The sequence below is a fragment of the Neodiprion fabricii genome, chromosome 7, assembly GCF_021155785.1.
Source record: "Neodiprion fabricii isolate iyNeoFabr1 chromosome 7, iyNeoFabr1.1, whole genome shotgun sequence".
In the NCBI taxonomy this organism is placed as follows: domain Eukaryota; kingdom Metazoa; phylum Arthropoda; class Insecta; order Hymenoptera; family Diprionidae; genus Neodiprion; species Neodiprion fabricii.
Genome location: NC_060245.1, coordinates 5,569,885 through 5,586,313, shown reverse-complemented (window position 1 = coordinate 5,586,313; position 16,429 = coordinate 5,569,885).

Sequence of the window (16,429 nt, the reverse complement as noted above, 5' to 3'; positions counted from 1 at the left end):
ATGATGATATGTGTATGAGTTTCCAATTGTAACTAGAAATTGAGAGTACTGTTTTTTTTTCTGTTTATATTTTGTTTATTATTTTACCGTATAACAGCATATGATGTGGACTGCTAAAAACTGAGCACAAGATTCGTTAACACGCTGACAATTTAGCATTAGCCAATTGCGCTAGCTTAATAATTAATATATAATATAATAGTACACAAAATTTCAGATGTCTAACATTTCAGACATTTATAATTCATTCTTAAAAATAGCGTTGTTGAATGCAACATGCTTAGTTTATTAATACCATTTTACAATTTCAATACTGAAATAAAACCTAGTATGGATTGCTCCAATTACACCATCAATCGTGAAAAGTTTCTCTGAAACATTCTCTAATAAAGTTTTGACTTGTTCATTGATTGTTGTTTTTAGCACTTTGGTTGTTTGCCGTTGATATTTTCTTCAAGCCGTACTGGCGGATATCTGCTCTTGCTCTCCCTATTTGTATCTATTTATCTATATCGACAACTGAAACGCCGACCGAAAAGCATTTTCATAAAAGAAATGATTTAATAACTCAATTTTTCTGCTGAAGTCATGTTCTCTCTATATATCTACATATATGCTAATAAATGTATTCATTATTATGCATAATGTATAGTTGTGAGGTACATAAATTCAAAAAAAGGTTTTGATTTTAAAGTTTATATTTATATATTATGTTATAGCTCAATGGTCCTTAGATCTCTATGGATTATACAATCATAAGAATAATGATGAAAATAAAAAAGGAAAATAATAGCCTTCTAGTGTATTTGCTTAGTCTACATGGAAGCGCCTAATTATAGGCAACCAAACTTACATGTACGCGACACGGCCATCAGGCGTAAGGCGTGCCTTCGATCAAGCTCCTCGGCTCAGATGTTCTCCTAATACCAGGAGTAATTTTTCGCTGCCATTTCTCCGAGTTGCTTATTCCAAGTGGTGGCGCCTAATCATAGGTAACCATGTTGACACGTATGCGACAGGGGCTTTCAAGCATAAGGCGTGCCTGTGATCAAGCTCCTCGGCTCAGATGTTCTCCTGATACCAGGAGTAATTTTTCGCTGCAATTTCTCCGAGCCGCTTAGCTAAGTGGTAGCGCCTAATCATAGGCAACCACGCTTATACGTATGCGACACGGGTTTTCAGGAATAAGGCGTGCCTATGATCAAGCTCCTCGGCTCAGATGTTCTCCTGATACCAGGAATAATTTTTCGCTGCAATTTCTCCGAGTTGCTTAGCTAAGTGGTAGCGCCTAATCATAGACAACCACGCTTATACGTATGCGACACGGGCTTTCAGGAATAAGGCGTGCCTTTGATCAAGCTCCTCGGCTCAGATGTTCTCCTAATACCAGGAGCAATTTTTCGCTACAATTTCTCCGTGTTGCTTAGTCCAAGCGGAAGCGCCTAATCATAGGCAACCACGCTTATACGTATGCGACACGGGCTTTTAGGAATAAGGCGTGTCTTTGATCTAGTTCCTCGGCTCAGATGTTCTGGTGATACCGGAAGTAATTTTTCGTGGTGATTTTTTCGATTTGCATAGTTTTAAGTGGCAGTAGTATTCCTAATTATTTCAACAACTTTTCATTTGCTCTCTCGATCTTGAATTTTCGTAGGCATATAACCAAAACGCTGTTCTAGCTAGTCGAGAGTGAAGTATCTACGTTGGGTACAGAAGCAAAATTGTTTTTCGAAAAGTATTCGGATGGAAAAAAATTCAGAGTAACTGTAATACATCACGGATGCGCTAATTTTGAACGAGATGAAATGGATGCTTCGTATATGAGATAGTATTTAACGCTGCGTAGTGATTTAAAGACCTAAAAAGGTGATAGGAAGAGAAAGAACGAAGCTTCTTAACACTTCGAGTGTATTTTAACACACATTTGAAAGATACGAGCAAAATTTTTCATCATCCAACTGTCGCAGAACGGAAGCGTTATCGGCTGACCCGTTAAGTAAAGGATATATCTTCAGTCAACGGCTGACCATCGAAGGGCCTGGCCGCTTGAGTCTGGAATCGGCAGGACAGATAAGGTGTGTATTTCTTGTATGAAATGTGAACACTAGAATCATTATACATCATATCATATCATCATACATCATACATCACACATTATACATCATACATCATACATCATACATCATCATACTTAGTATTACAGTTCGAAACCAAAGTTTGAATTTTCGGATGTTCGGAAAGTGACGTCACCAATCTAAAATCGGCTAGCCGAGTTCCTTAGTCTGGAAACAACCGCGCAGTAGAGCGGACGTATGAGAATCGCGCTCCGCAGATCTCGAGTACCGGGTTCTTTACCGCCTGGATCCTACGCGCCGGATCCGCTTCCTGTTGCAACTCGAGTTCCAGGACAAGCGCTCTGTAGTTCTGACTGTCCAGGTCCTGGATCTGATGACTTTTAACCTTCCGGACTAATTTTCAAGTTTACAAGTTTGATTGTTGAAAACGTCATGTTTTGTACTATCGAACCAATATGTATGCTTCTAACATTTTAATCCGAAAAAAAACCGAACGACCAGGATCAACAAATTGCAATAGGTGAGTAGTTGGCATACTATACATGGGAATACATGACACTAACGTCGTTTAATTACAGCTAAAATTGCTGTGTATCGTGTTTCGAATCTGTTACAACTGATTTTTTTTTTATGTGTTCTTATACTGAAAATATTTGTTACTATTCATGGGATAACCGAGGTGGTTATCGGTGGTTGTTGGATATGGTTGGCGGTGGTTGGAGATGGTCGGAGGTGGACGAGGAGGAGAACCAGGAAGACGAGGAGAACAACGTGAACGAGGCGGACGAGGATTCTTGCTCGGTGAGTTTAACATGTTTATAATATTTAATGGCAATTGTAATTATATTGTATTTGAAATTTTTCAAACTTGTCACGTTTACAATAAATTATTTTGGTTCATTTTTCGCGCAAGCACAAATTCAGTAGCTACAAATGCGCTGATAAAATTTATTATATTATTAATTAATTATACTTATCCTTATAAGATATTTTTGATGTGTTCTTATACTGAAAACATTTATTACTATTCAAGGTATAACTGAGGTGGTTGGCGGCGGTTGTTGGATGTGGTGGGCGGTGGTTGGAGGTGGTCAGAAGTGGACGAGGAGGAGAACCAAGAAGACGAGGAGAACAACGTGAACGAGGCGGACGAGGATTTTTGCTCGGTGAGTTTAACATTTTCATAAAATTTAATGGCAATTGTGATGTATTTCATCTAAAATTTCTTAAACTTGTCATGTTAACAGTGAATTATTTCGATTCATTTTTCGCGCTAGCACAGATTCAGTAGCTATAAATGCGCTGATAAAATTTATTGTATTAATTAATTATACTTATCCTTACACAATGTGTTTGATGTGTTCTTATACTGAAAATATTTATTTCTATTCAAGGTATAACCCGAGGTGGTTAGCAGTAGTCGTTGGAGGTGGTTGGCGGTGGTCGAGCTGGACAAGGAGGAGGACGAGGAAGACGAGGAGAACAAGGTGGACGAGGAGGACGAGGATTTGTGCTCGGTGAGTAAAACAGTTTTACAATATTCAATGGCAATTGTAATTATATTTTATCTAAAGTTTTGGAAACTTGTCACGTTTACAATAAATTATTTCAATTCATTTTTCGCGCAAGCACAAATTCAGCAGCTATAAATGCGCTGATAAAATTTATTATATTATTAATTAATTGATTACTTATGTTAATTATGTTTCAGTTCTGTGCCCCACCTAGTGATCCGCTAGTACATATCCTCCGACGTGACATCGCTCTGCTACGTATGAAGAAGAAAAGATTTATTAAGATGCAAATTGCTCCTCTCTTCTTGCCATTGTGCTTTCAGCCATTCTTGTGCTGTGTGTTTAAAATTTAGGACAGTATGTAATATAGAATAACAGGTACAGCTACGAATATAGCACTACCATAAATCTTATAGAAATGAGCTCTCATTGAGATTTCTCTGTATTTATAACTCGACGCGAGAAGGCAAAAATCAATGTAATGCCATCTGTAAGGTAATTGGACTCGTATTTGCACTACGAGAACTCGTTGGGTATTTTGCGGTGAAATTTGAAAAATTGTTGTACAAGAAATTGAATAACTATAAAAATGGATAAAAAATATTATCTCTAATAGTGAATGTAGCTAATACAGCTTTAACCGTATATTGATTATGTCAATGATCTATTGTGACAAGATCGGAATTAGATAAGCTCTCTAAATACTCTTTTCTAGACTATTAATTTATATCATGTATATGTAAATGTATATTTCTTCAGTTTATACAATCACTGCACTAGGATTACCCTTGCCATGTTTTATGGTGCGCTTGTGTAATTTGTATATTATTAACCTTACGTTTTACTCTATTTGCGACAAGTTGTGAGTGTTTCTAATTTCTTGGCAATTATTTATGTACGTGTATGTGTATATACGTATATGTATACTTATGCATGCGTGTATACATATATACACATATATAAAACTAGATTTTTACAATAAACACAGAAGTTTTAGTATATTCACATACGGATTTCTGTGTATAGGTATACTTCAACTAAAATATCCTTATCTCTAATACGGAGTTCTTCGTAATTCGCATTTGTTCTTGTAACCCAATGTCCTACATACGATGGCAAAAATCGAGATCCAACTTAACTGAGTCTCAAAGCCCTGTTGACATAAAAGCAGCTATTCGATAGAAATTATAGTTTATAGTTTACACAGCCCATTGCATGATATTTCGTTATAAATACATATGTTTCAATGTATTTAGGAATAATTTATCAAATATACAGAGGTCATGTGAAAATAATAAATGGATTGATTCGACCGCAGTTTGATGTATTCATTAGAGCTTTAACAATAAATTTAAGCTTTGTTACTTCTTTTATTTTATTATGGATAATCAAAAACATTTCCGACTATTCGTGCTGTGGAAGCATGGGGATTAAACCAAATGTAGCAAAAGATTAGAAACAGTGTATGTAGAGTACGGGTATTTTTCTAATAATGCAAACACGTGCCGCTAGCTTAGTTTTGACATATCTAGAATACCACGCCTTGCGAATTAGCTTTCCAGACAGAGATGAATAAGCGATTTGAAGGACTGCATTCTCGTTGTTGAATACTCTATGCCTCATGGGAAAAGAAAATCTGTAACGACGAAATTGATGCACCGGATCATCGTCGACTTCAACTTTTGAAATGTCCTACCATTTCCGAACACCTCCAATCATCCTATTTACCTATATTACTAGATTAGCTATGATATGAAAAGAGAAGAATTATTCATTTTGAAATGGGATTCTATTCGACACGCGCTCGATGTATCCTATAACATTAATATTCAAAATTATTCCAACAACTTTTCATTTGCTCTCTCGATCTTGAATTTTCATAGGCATAGAATCGAAACGCTGTTTTAGCTGGTCGCAAGTGAAGTATCTGTGTTGGGTGGAGGAGCGGAATTGTGTTTCGAAAAGTATTCGGATGGAAAAAAATTCAGAGTACTAATTTTGAACGAGATGAAATGGATGCTTCGTATATGAGACAGTATCTAACGCTGCGTAGTGATTTAAAGACCTAGAAAGGTGATAGAGAGACAAAGAACGAAGCTTCTCAACACTTCGAGTGTTTTTTAACACACATTTGAAAGATACGAGCAAAATTTTTCATCGCCAACTGTCGCAGAACGGCAGCGTTATTAGCCGATAGAATATATCTTCAGTCAACGGCTGACCATCGAAGGGCCTGGCCGCTTGAGTCTGGAATCGGCAGGACAGATAAGGTGTGTATTTCTTGTATGAAACGTGAAAACTAAAATCATTATACATCATATCATATAATCATACATCATACATCATACATCATCATACATAGTATGAAAGGTCGGCACTATGTTTGAATTTTCGGATATTCGGAAAGTGACGTCACCAATTCAAAATCAGCTAGCAGAATTCCTCAGTCGGGAACGAACCGCGCAGTAGAGCGGACGGATGAGAGTCGCGCTCCGCAAATTTCGAGTACCGGGTTCTCAACCTCCCGCATCCCGCGCTTCGGGTCCGCTACGTATTTCGAGTACCGGGTTCTCAACCTCCCGGATCCCGCGCTTCGGGTCCGCTACGCGGTGAAACTTGACTTCCAGGATAAGCGCTCCGTGGTTCCTGGTTCACGTTTACAATAAATTATTTCAATTCGTTTTTCGCGCAACCCCAAATTCGGTAGCTGTCAGTCCGCTAATAAAATTTCTCGACTTCCAGGATATGCGCTCCGTGGTTCCTGATTCACGTTTACAATAAATTATTTCAATTCGTTTTTCGCGCAACCCCAAATTCGGTAGCTGTCAGTCCGCTAATAAAATTTCTCGACTTCCAGGATATGCGCTCCGTGGTTCCTGGTTCACGTTTACAATAAATTATTTCAATTCGTTTTTCGCGCAACCCCAAATTCGGTAGCTGTCAGTCCGCTAATAATATTTCTCGATTTCCACGATAAGCGCTCCGTGGTTCCTGGTTCACGTTTACAATAAATTATTTCAATTCGTTTTTCGCGCAACCCCAAATTCGGTAGCTGTCAGTCCGCTAATAAAATTTCTCGACTTCCAGGATATGCGCTCCGTGGTTCCTGATTCACGTTTACAATGAATTATTTCAATTCGTTTTTCGCGCAACCCCAAATTCGGTAGCTGTCAGTCCGCTAATAAAATTTCTCGACTTCCAGGATATGCGCTCCGTGGTTCCTGGTTCACGTTTACAATAAATTATTTCAATTCGTTTTTCGCGCAACCCCAAATTCGGTAGCTGTCAGTCCGCTAATAAAATTTCTCGACTTCCAGGATAAGCGCTCCGTGGTTCCTGGTTCACGTTTACAATAAATTATTTCAATTCGTTTTTCGCGCAACCCCAAATTCGGTAGCTGTCAGTCCGCTAATAATATTTCTCGACTTCCACGATAAGCGCTCCGTGGTTCCTGGTTCACGTTTACAATAAATTATTTCAATTCGTTTTTCGCGCAACCCCAAATTCGGTAGCTGTCAGTCCGCTAATAAAATTTCTCGACTTCCAGGATATGCGCTCCGTGGTTCCTGATTCACGTTTACAATAAATTATTTCAATTCGTTTTTCGCGCAACCCCAAATTCGGTAGCTGTCAGTCCGCTAATAAAATTTCTCGACTTCCAGGATATGCGCTCCGTGGTTCCTGGTTCACGTTTACAATAAATTATTTCAATTCGTTTTTCGCGCAACCCCAAATTCGGTAGCTGTCAGTCCGCTAATAATATTTCTCGATTTCCACGATAAGCGCTCCGTGGTTCCTGGTTCACGTTTACAATAAATTATTTCAATTCGTTTTTCGCGCAACCCCAAATTCGGTAGCTGTCAGTCCGCTAATAAAATTTCTCGACTTCCAGGATATGCGCTCCGTGGTTCCTGGTTCACGTTTACAATAAATTATTTCAATTCGTTTTTCGCGCAACCCCAAATTCGGTAGCTGTCAGTCCGCTAATAATATTTCTCGATTTCCACGATAAGCGCTCCGTGGTTCCTGGTTCACGTTTACAATAAATTATTTCAATTCGTTTTTCGCGCAACCCCAAATTCGGTAGCTGTCAGTCCGCTAATAAAATTTCTCGACTTCCAGGATAAGCGCTCCGTGGTTCCTGGTTCACGTTTACAATAAATTATTTCAATTCGTTTTTCGCGCAACCCCAAATTCGGTAGCTGTCAGTCCGCTAATAATATTTCTCGACTTCCACGATAAGCGCTCCGTGGTTCCTGGTTCACGTTTACAATAAATTATTTCAATTCGTTTTTCGCGCAACCCCAAATTCGGTAGCTGTCAGTCCGCTAATAAAATTTCTCGACTTCCAGGATATGCGCTCCGTGGTTCCTGATTCACGTTTACAATAAATTATTTCAATTCGTTTTTCGCGCAACCCCAAATTCGGTAGCTGTCAGTCCGCTAATAAAATTTCTCGACTTCCAGGATATGCGCTCCGTGGTTCCTGGTTCACGTTTACAATAAATTATTTCAATTCGTTTTTCGCGCAACCCCAAATTCGGTAGCTGTCAGTCCGCTAATAATATTTCTCGATTTCCACGATAAGCGCTCCGTGGTTCCTGGTTCACGTTTACAATAAATTATTTCAATTCGTTTTTCGCGCAACCCCAAATTCGGTAGCTGTCAGTCCGCTAATAAAATTTCTCGACTTCCAGGATAAGCGCTCCGTGGTTCCTGGTTCACGTTTACAATAAATTATTTCAATTCGTTTTTCGCGCAACCCCAAATTCGGTAGCTGTCAGTCCGCTAATAATATTTCTCGACTTCCACGATAAGCGCTCCGTGGTTCCTGGTTCACGTTTACAATAAATTATTTCAATTCGTTTTTCGCGCAACCCCAAATTCGGTAGCTGTCAGTCCGCTAATAAAATTTCTCGACTTCCAGGATATGCGCTCCGTGGTTCCTGGTTCACGTTTACAATAAATTATTTCAATTCGTTTTTCGCGCAACCCCAAATTCGGTAGCTGTCAGTCCGCTAATAATATTTCTCGACTTCCACGATAAGCGCTCCGTGGTTCCTGGTTCACGTTTACAATAAATTATTTCAATTCGTTTTTCGCGCAACCCCAAATTCGGTAGCTGTCAGTCCGCTAATAATATTTCTCGACTTCCACGATAAGCGCTCCGTGGTTCCTGGTTCACGTTTACAATAAATTATTTCAATTCGTTTTTCGCGCAACCCCAAATTCGGTAGCTGTCAGTCCGCTAATAAAATTTCTCGACTTCCAGGATATGCGCTCCGTGGTTCCTGGTTCACGTTTACAATAAATTATTTCAATTCGTTTTTCGCGCAACCCCAAATTCGGTAGCTGTCAGTCCGCTAATAATATTTCTCGATTTCCACGATAAGCGCTCCGTGGTTCCTGGTTCACGTTTACAATAAATTATTTCAATTCGTTTTTCGCGCAACCCCAAATTCGGTAGCTGTCAGTCCGCTAATAAAATTTCTCGACTTCCAGGATAAGCGCTCCGTGGTTCCTGGTTCACGTTTACAATAAATTATTTCAATTCGTTTTTCGCGCAACCCCAAATTCGGTAGCTGTCAGTCCGCTAATAATATTTCTCGACTTCCACGATAAGCGCTCCGTGGTTCCTGGTTCACGTTTACAATAAATTATTTCAATTCGTTTTTCGCGCAACCCCAAATTCGGTAGCTGTCAGTCCGCTAATAAAATTTCTCGACTTCCAGGATATGCGCTCCGTGGTTCCTGATTCACGTTTACAATAAATTATTTCAATTCGTTTTTCGCGCAACCCCAAATTCGGTAGCTGTCAGTCCGCTAATAAAATTTCTCGACTTCCAGGATATGCGCTCCGTGGTTCCTGGTTCACGTTTACAATAAATTATTTCAATTCGTTTTTCGCGCAACCCCAAATTCGGTAGCTGTCAGTCCGCTAATAATATTTCTCGATTTCCACGATAAGCGCTCCGTGGTTCCTGGTTCACGTTTACAATAAATTATTTCAATTCGTTTTTCGCGCAACCCCAAATTCGGTAGCTGTCAGTCCGCTAATAAAATTTCTCGACTTCCAGGATAAGCGCTCCGTGGTTCCTGGTTCACGTTTACAATAAATTATTTCAATTCGTTTTTCGCGCAACCCCAAATTCGGTAGCTGTCAGTCCGCTAATAATATTTCTCGACTTCCACGATAAGCGCTCCGTGGTTCCTGGTTCACGTTTACAATAAATTATTTCAATTCGTTTTTCGCGCAACCCCAAATTCGGTAGCTGTCAGTCCGCTAATAAAATTTCTCGACTTCCAGGATATGCGCTCCGTGGTTCCTGGTTCACGTTTACAATAAATTATTTCAATTCGTTTTTCGCGCAACCCCAAATTCGGTAGCTGTCAGTCCGCTAATAATATTTCTCGACTTCCACGATAAGCGCTCCGTGGTTCCTGGTTCACGTTTACAATAAATTATTTCAATTCGTTTTTCGCGCAACCCCAAATTCGGTAGCTGTCAGTCCGCTAATAATATTTCTCGACTTCCACGATAAGCGCTCCGTGGTTCCTGGTTCACGTTTACAATAAATTATTTCAATTCGTTTTTCGCGCAACCCCAAATTCGGTAGCTGTCAGTCCGCTAATAAAATTTCTCGACTTCCAGGATATGCGCTCCGTGGTTCCTGGTTCACGTTTACAATGGATTATTTCAATTCGTTTTTCGCGCAACCCCAAATTCGGTAGCTGTCAGTCCGCTAATAAAATTTCTCGACTTCCACGATAAGCGCTCCGTGGTTCCTGGTTCATGTTTACAATAAATTATTTCAATTCGTTTTTCGCGCAACCCCAAATTCGGTAGCTGTCAGTCCGCTAATAAAATTTCTCGACTTCCAGGATATGCGCTCCGTGGTTCCTGGTTCACGTTTACAATAAATTATTTCAATTCGTTTTTCGCGCAACCCCAAATTCGGTAGCTGTCAGTCCGCTAATAAAATTTCTCGACTTCCAGGATAAGCGCTCCGTGGTTCCTGGTTCACGTTTACAATAAATTATTTCAATTCGTTTTTCGCGCAACCCCAAATTCGGTAGCTGTCAGTCCGCTAATAAAATTTCTCGACTTCCAGGATATGCGCTCCGTGGTTCCTGGTTCACGTTTACAATAAATTATTTCAATTCGTTTTTCGCGCAACCCCAAATTCGGTAGCTGTCAGTCCGCTAATAAAATTTCTCGACTTCCAGGATAAGCGCTCCGTGGTTCCTGGTTCACGTTTACAATGAATTATTTCAATTCGTTTTTCGCGCAACCCCAAATTCGGTAGCTGTCAGTACGCTAATAAAATTTCTACAACTTTATAATCTTCTCATAATCTTTCTGGTAGATAATATCGATAAAAAAATTATATCAAACCTTACACATTATTTTTGATTTGTTCTCATGCTGAAAACATTTATTAGTATTCGAGGTATAACTCGAGGTGGTTGGCGGTGGTCGGAGGTGGACGAGGAGGAGGACGAGGAGGACGAGGATTTGTGCTGGGTGAGTAAAACACTTTTATAATATTTGATGGCAATTGTAATTATATTTCATCTCAAATATTACAAACTTGTCACGTTTACAATAAATTATTTCAATTCATTTTTCGTGCAAGCACATATTCAGTAGCTATGAATAATCTTATACAATTTATTATATTAATCATCAATTAATTAATATTCTTATAATATTTGATGGCAATTGTAATTATATTTCATCTGAAATATTACAAACTTGTCACTTTACAATAGATTATTTCAATTCATTTTTCGTGCAAGCACATATTCAGTAGCTATGAATAATCTTATACAATTTATTACATTATTAATTAATTGATTAATTACATTAATCCTTACACAATATTTTTGATATGTTCCTATACTAAAAATATTCATTACTATTCCAGGTATTACCCCAGGTGGTCGGAGGTGGACGAGGAGGAGGACCAGGAGGACGAGGTGGACGAGGAGCAGGCGGGGTGGGTCGTGGGAGAGGACCTCTCCTCTCCTCAGAGGAGGGGAGGGGGAGGGGCAGGGAAGGGGGAAGGGAAGGGAAGGGATGGGAAGGGGGGAGGGCGAGGGGGAGGCGGGGAGGGGGCAGGGGGGAGGGTGGGAGGGCGGGAGGGAGGGAGGGAGGGAGGGCGGGAGGGAGGGAGGGAGGGAGGGAGGGAGGGAGGACGGGAGGGCGGGAGGGCGTGTAGGGGAGGCGGTACTGCTCTAATAACTCTAACTGGCTCATCGACATCCGTCCTCCACTCTCTCTCTCCCTCCCTCCCTCCCGCCCTCCCGCCCTCCCGCCCTCCCGCCCTCCCTCCCTCCCTCCCTCCCGCCCTTCCGTCCTCCCACCCTCCCCCCTGCCCCCTCCCCACCTCTCCCCTTCCCTTCCCTTCCCTTCCCTTTCCCCACCCCGCCCACCTTTCCCCCGTCCCTGCCCCTCCCCCTCCACTCCTCTGAGGAGAGGAGAGGTCCTCTCCCACGACCCACCCCACCTGCTCCTCGTCCACCTCGTCCTCCTGGTCCTCCTCCTCGTCCAGCTCGTCCTCCTCCTCGTCCACCTCCGACCACCTCGGGTAATACCTGGAATAGTAATGAATATTTTTAGTATAGGAACACATCAAAAATATTGTGTAAGGATTAATGTAATTAATCAATTAATTAATAATGTAATAAATTGTATAAGATTATTCATAGCTACTGAATATGTGCTTGCACGAAAAATGAATTGAAATAATTTATTGTAAACGTGACAAGTTTGTAATATTTGAGATGAAATATAATTACAATTGCCATCAAATATTATAAAAGTGTTTTACTCACCCAGCACAAATCCTCGTCCTCCTCGTCCTCTTTCTCGTCCACCTCCGACCACCTTCAACCACCTCGAGTTATACCTCGAATACTAATGAATATTTTCAGCATGAGAACAAATCAAAAATAATGTGTAAGGTTTGATATAATTTTTTTATCGATATTATCTACCAGAAAGATTATGAGAAGATTATAAAGTTGTAGAAATTTTATTAGCGTACTGACAGCTACCGAATTTGGGGTTGCGCGAAAAACGAATTGAAATAATTTATTGTAAACATGAACCAGGAACCACGGAGCGCTTATCGTGGAAGTCGAGAAATTTTATTAGCGGACTGACAGCTACCGAATTTGGGGTTGCGCGAAAAACGAATTGAAATAATTTATTGTAAACGTGAACCAGGAACCACGGAGCGCATATCCTGGAAGTCGAGAAATTTTATTAGCGGACTGACAGCTACCGAATTTGGGGTTGCGCGAAAAACGAATTGAAATAATTTATTGTAAACGTGAACCAGGAACCACGGAGCGCTTATCGTGGAAGTCGAGAAATTTTATTAGCGGACTGACAGCTACCGAATTTGGGGTTGCGCGAAAAACGAATTGAAATAATTTATTGTAAACGTGAACCAGGAACCACGGAGCGCATATCCTGGAAGTCGAGAAATTTTATTAGCGGACTGACAGCTACCGAATTTGGGGTTGCGCGAAAAACGAATTGAAATAATTTATTGTAAACGTGAACCAGGAACCACGGAGCGCATATCCTGGAAGTCGAGAAATTTTATTAGCGGACTGACAGCTACCGAATTTGGGGTTGCGCGAAAAACGAATCGAAATAATTTATTGTAAACGTGAACCAGGAACCACGGAGCGCATATCCTGGAAGTCGAGAAATTTTATTAGCGGACTGACAGCTACCGAATTTGGGGTTGCGCGAAAAACGAATTGAAATAATTTATTGTAAACGTGAACCAGGAACCACGGAGCGCTTATCGTGGAAGTCGAGAAATATTATTAGCGGACTGACAGCTACCGAATTTGGGGTTGCGCGAAAAACGAATTGAAATAATTTATTGTAAACGTGAACCAGGAACCACGGAGCGCTTATCGTGGAAGTCGAGAAATTTCATTAGCGGACTGACAGCTACCGAATTTGGGGTTGCGCGAAAAACGAATTGAAATAATTTATTGTAAACGTGAACCAGGAACCACGGAGCGCTTATCCTGGAAGTCGAGAAATTTTATTAGCGGACTGACAGCTACCGAATTTGGGGTTGCGCGAAAAACGAATTGAAATAATTTATTGTAAACGTGAACCAGGAACCACGGAGCGCTTATCGTGGAAGTCGAGAAATTTTATTAGCGGACTGACAGCTACCGAATTTGGGGTTGCGCGAAAAACGAATTGAAATAATTTATTGTAAACGTGAACCAGGAACCACGGAGCGCTTATCGTGGAAGTCGAGAAATTTTATTAGCGGACTGACAGCTACCGAATTTGGGGTTGCGCGAAAAACGAATTGAAATAATTTATTGTAAACGTGAACCAGGAACCACGGAGCGCTTATCGTGGAAGTCGAGAAATTTTATTAGCGGACTGACAGCTACCGAATTTGGGGTTGCGCGAAAAACGAATTGAAATAATTTATTGTAAACGTGAACCAGGAACCACGGAGCGCTTATCGTGGAAGTCGAGAAATTTCATTAGCGGACTGACAGCTACCGAATTTGGGGTTGCGCGAAAAACGAATTGAAACAATTTATTGTAAACGTGAACCAGGAACCACGGAGCGCTTATCCTGGAAGTCGAGAAATTTTATTAGCGGACTGACAGCTACCGAATTTGGGGTTGCGCGAAAAACGAATTGAAATAATTTATTGTAAACGTGAACCAGGAACCACGGAGCGCTTATCGTGGAAGTCGAGAAATATTATTAGCGGACTGACAGCTACCGAATTTGGGGTTGCGCGAAAAACGAATTGAAATAATTTATTGTAAACGTGAACCAGGAACCACGGAGCGCTTATCGTGGAAGTCGAGAAATTTCATTAGCGGACTGACAGCTACCGAATTTGGGGTTGCGCGAAAAACGAATTGAAATAATTTATTGTAAACGTGAACCAGGAACCACGGAGCGCTTATCCTGGAAGTCGAGAAATTTTATTAGCGGACTGACAGCTACCGAATTTGGGGTTGCGCGAAAAACGAATTGAAATAATTTATTGTAAACGTGAACCAGGAACCACGGAGCGCTTATCGTGGAAGTCGAGAAATTTTATTAGCGGACTGACAGCTACCGAATTTGGGGTTGCGCGAAAAACGAATTGAAATAATTTATTGTAAACGTGAACCAGGAACCACGGAGCGCTTATCGTGGAAGTCGAGAAATTTCATTAGCGGACTGACAGCTACCGAATTTGGGGTTGCGCGAAAAACGAATTGAAATAATTTATTGTAAACGTGAACCAGGAACCACGGAGCGCTTATCGTGGAAGTCGAGAAATTTTATTAGCGGACTGACAGCTACCGAATTTGGGGTTGCGCGAAAAACGAATTGAAATAATTTATTGTAAACGTGAACCAGGAACCACGGAGCGCTTATTGTGGAAGTCGAGAAATTTCATTAGCGGACTGACAGCTACCGAATTTGGGGTTGCGCGAAAAACGAATTGAAATAATTTATTGTAAACGTGAACCAGGAACCACGGAGCGCTTATCCTGGAAGTCGAGAAATTTTATTAGCGGACTGACAGCTACCGAATTTGGGGTTGCGCGAAAAACGAATTGAAATAATTTATTGTAAACGTGAACCAGGAACCACGGAGCGCTTATCGTGGAAGTCGAGAAATATTATTAGCGGACTGACAGCTACCGAATTTGGGGTTGCGCGAAAAACGAATTGAAATAATTTATTGTAAACGTGAACCAGGAACCACGGAGTGCTTATCGTGGAAGTCGAGAAATTTCATTAGCGGACTGACAGCTACCGAATTTGGGGTTGCGCGAAAAACGAATTGAAATAATTTATTGTAAACGTGAACCAGGAACCACGGAGCGCTTATCCTGGAAGTCGAGAAATTTTATTAGCGGACTGACAGCTACCGAATTTGGGGTTGCGCGAAAAACGAATTGAAATAATTTATTGTAAACGTGAACCAGGAACCACGGAGCGCTTATCGTGGAAGTCGAGAAATATTATTAGCGGACTGACAGCTACCGAATTTGGGGTTGCGCGAAAAACGAATTGAAATAATTTATTGTAAACATGAACTAGGAACCACGGAGCGCTTATCGTGGAAGTCGAGAAATTTTATTAGCGGACTGACAGCTACCGAATTTGGGGTTGCGCGAAAAACGAATTGAAATAATTTAATGTAAACGTGAACCAGGAACCACGGAGCGCATATCCTGGAAGTCGAGAAATTTTATTAGCGGACTGACAGCTACCGAATTTGGGGTTGCGCGAAAAACGAATTGAAATAATTTATTGTAAACGTGAACCAGGAACCACGGAGCGCTTATCCTGGAAGTCGAGAAATTTTATTAGCGGACTGACAGCTACCGAATTTGGGGTTGCGCGAAAAACGAATTGAAATAATTTATTGTAAACGTGAACCAGGAACCACGGAGCGCTTATCGTGGAAGTCGAGAAATTTTATTAGCGGACTGACAGCTACCGAATTTGGGGTTGCGCGAAAAACGAATTGAAATAATTTATTGTAAACGTGAACCAGGAACCACGGAGCGCTTATCCTGGAAGTCAAGTTTCACCGCGTAGCGGACCCGAAGCGCGGGATGCGGGAGGTTGAGAACCCGGTACTCGAAATTTGCGGAGCGCGACTCTCATCCGTCCGCTCTACTGCGCGGTTCGTTCCCGACTGAGGAATTCTGCTAGCTGATTTTGAATTGGTGACGTCACTTTCCGAATATCCGAAAATTTAAACATAGTGCCGACCTTTCATACTATGTATGATGATGTATGATGTACGATGTATGATGTATGATGT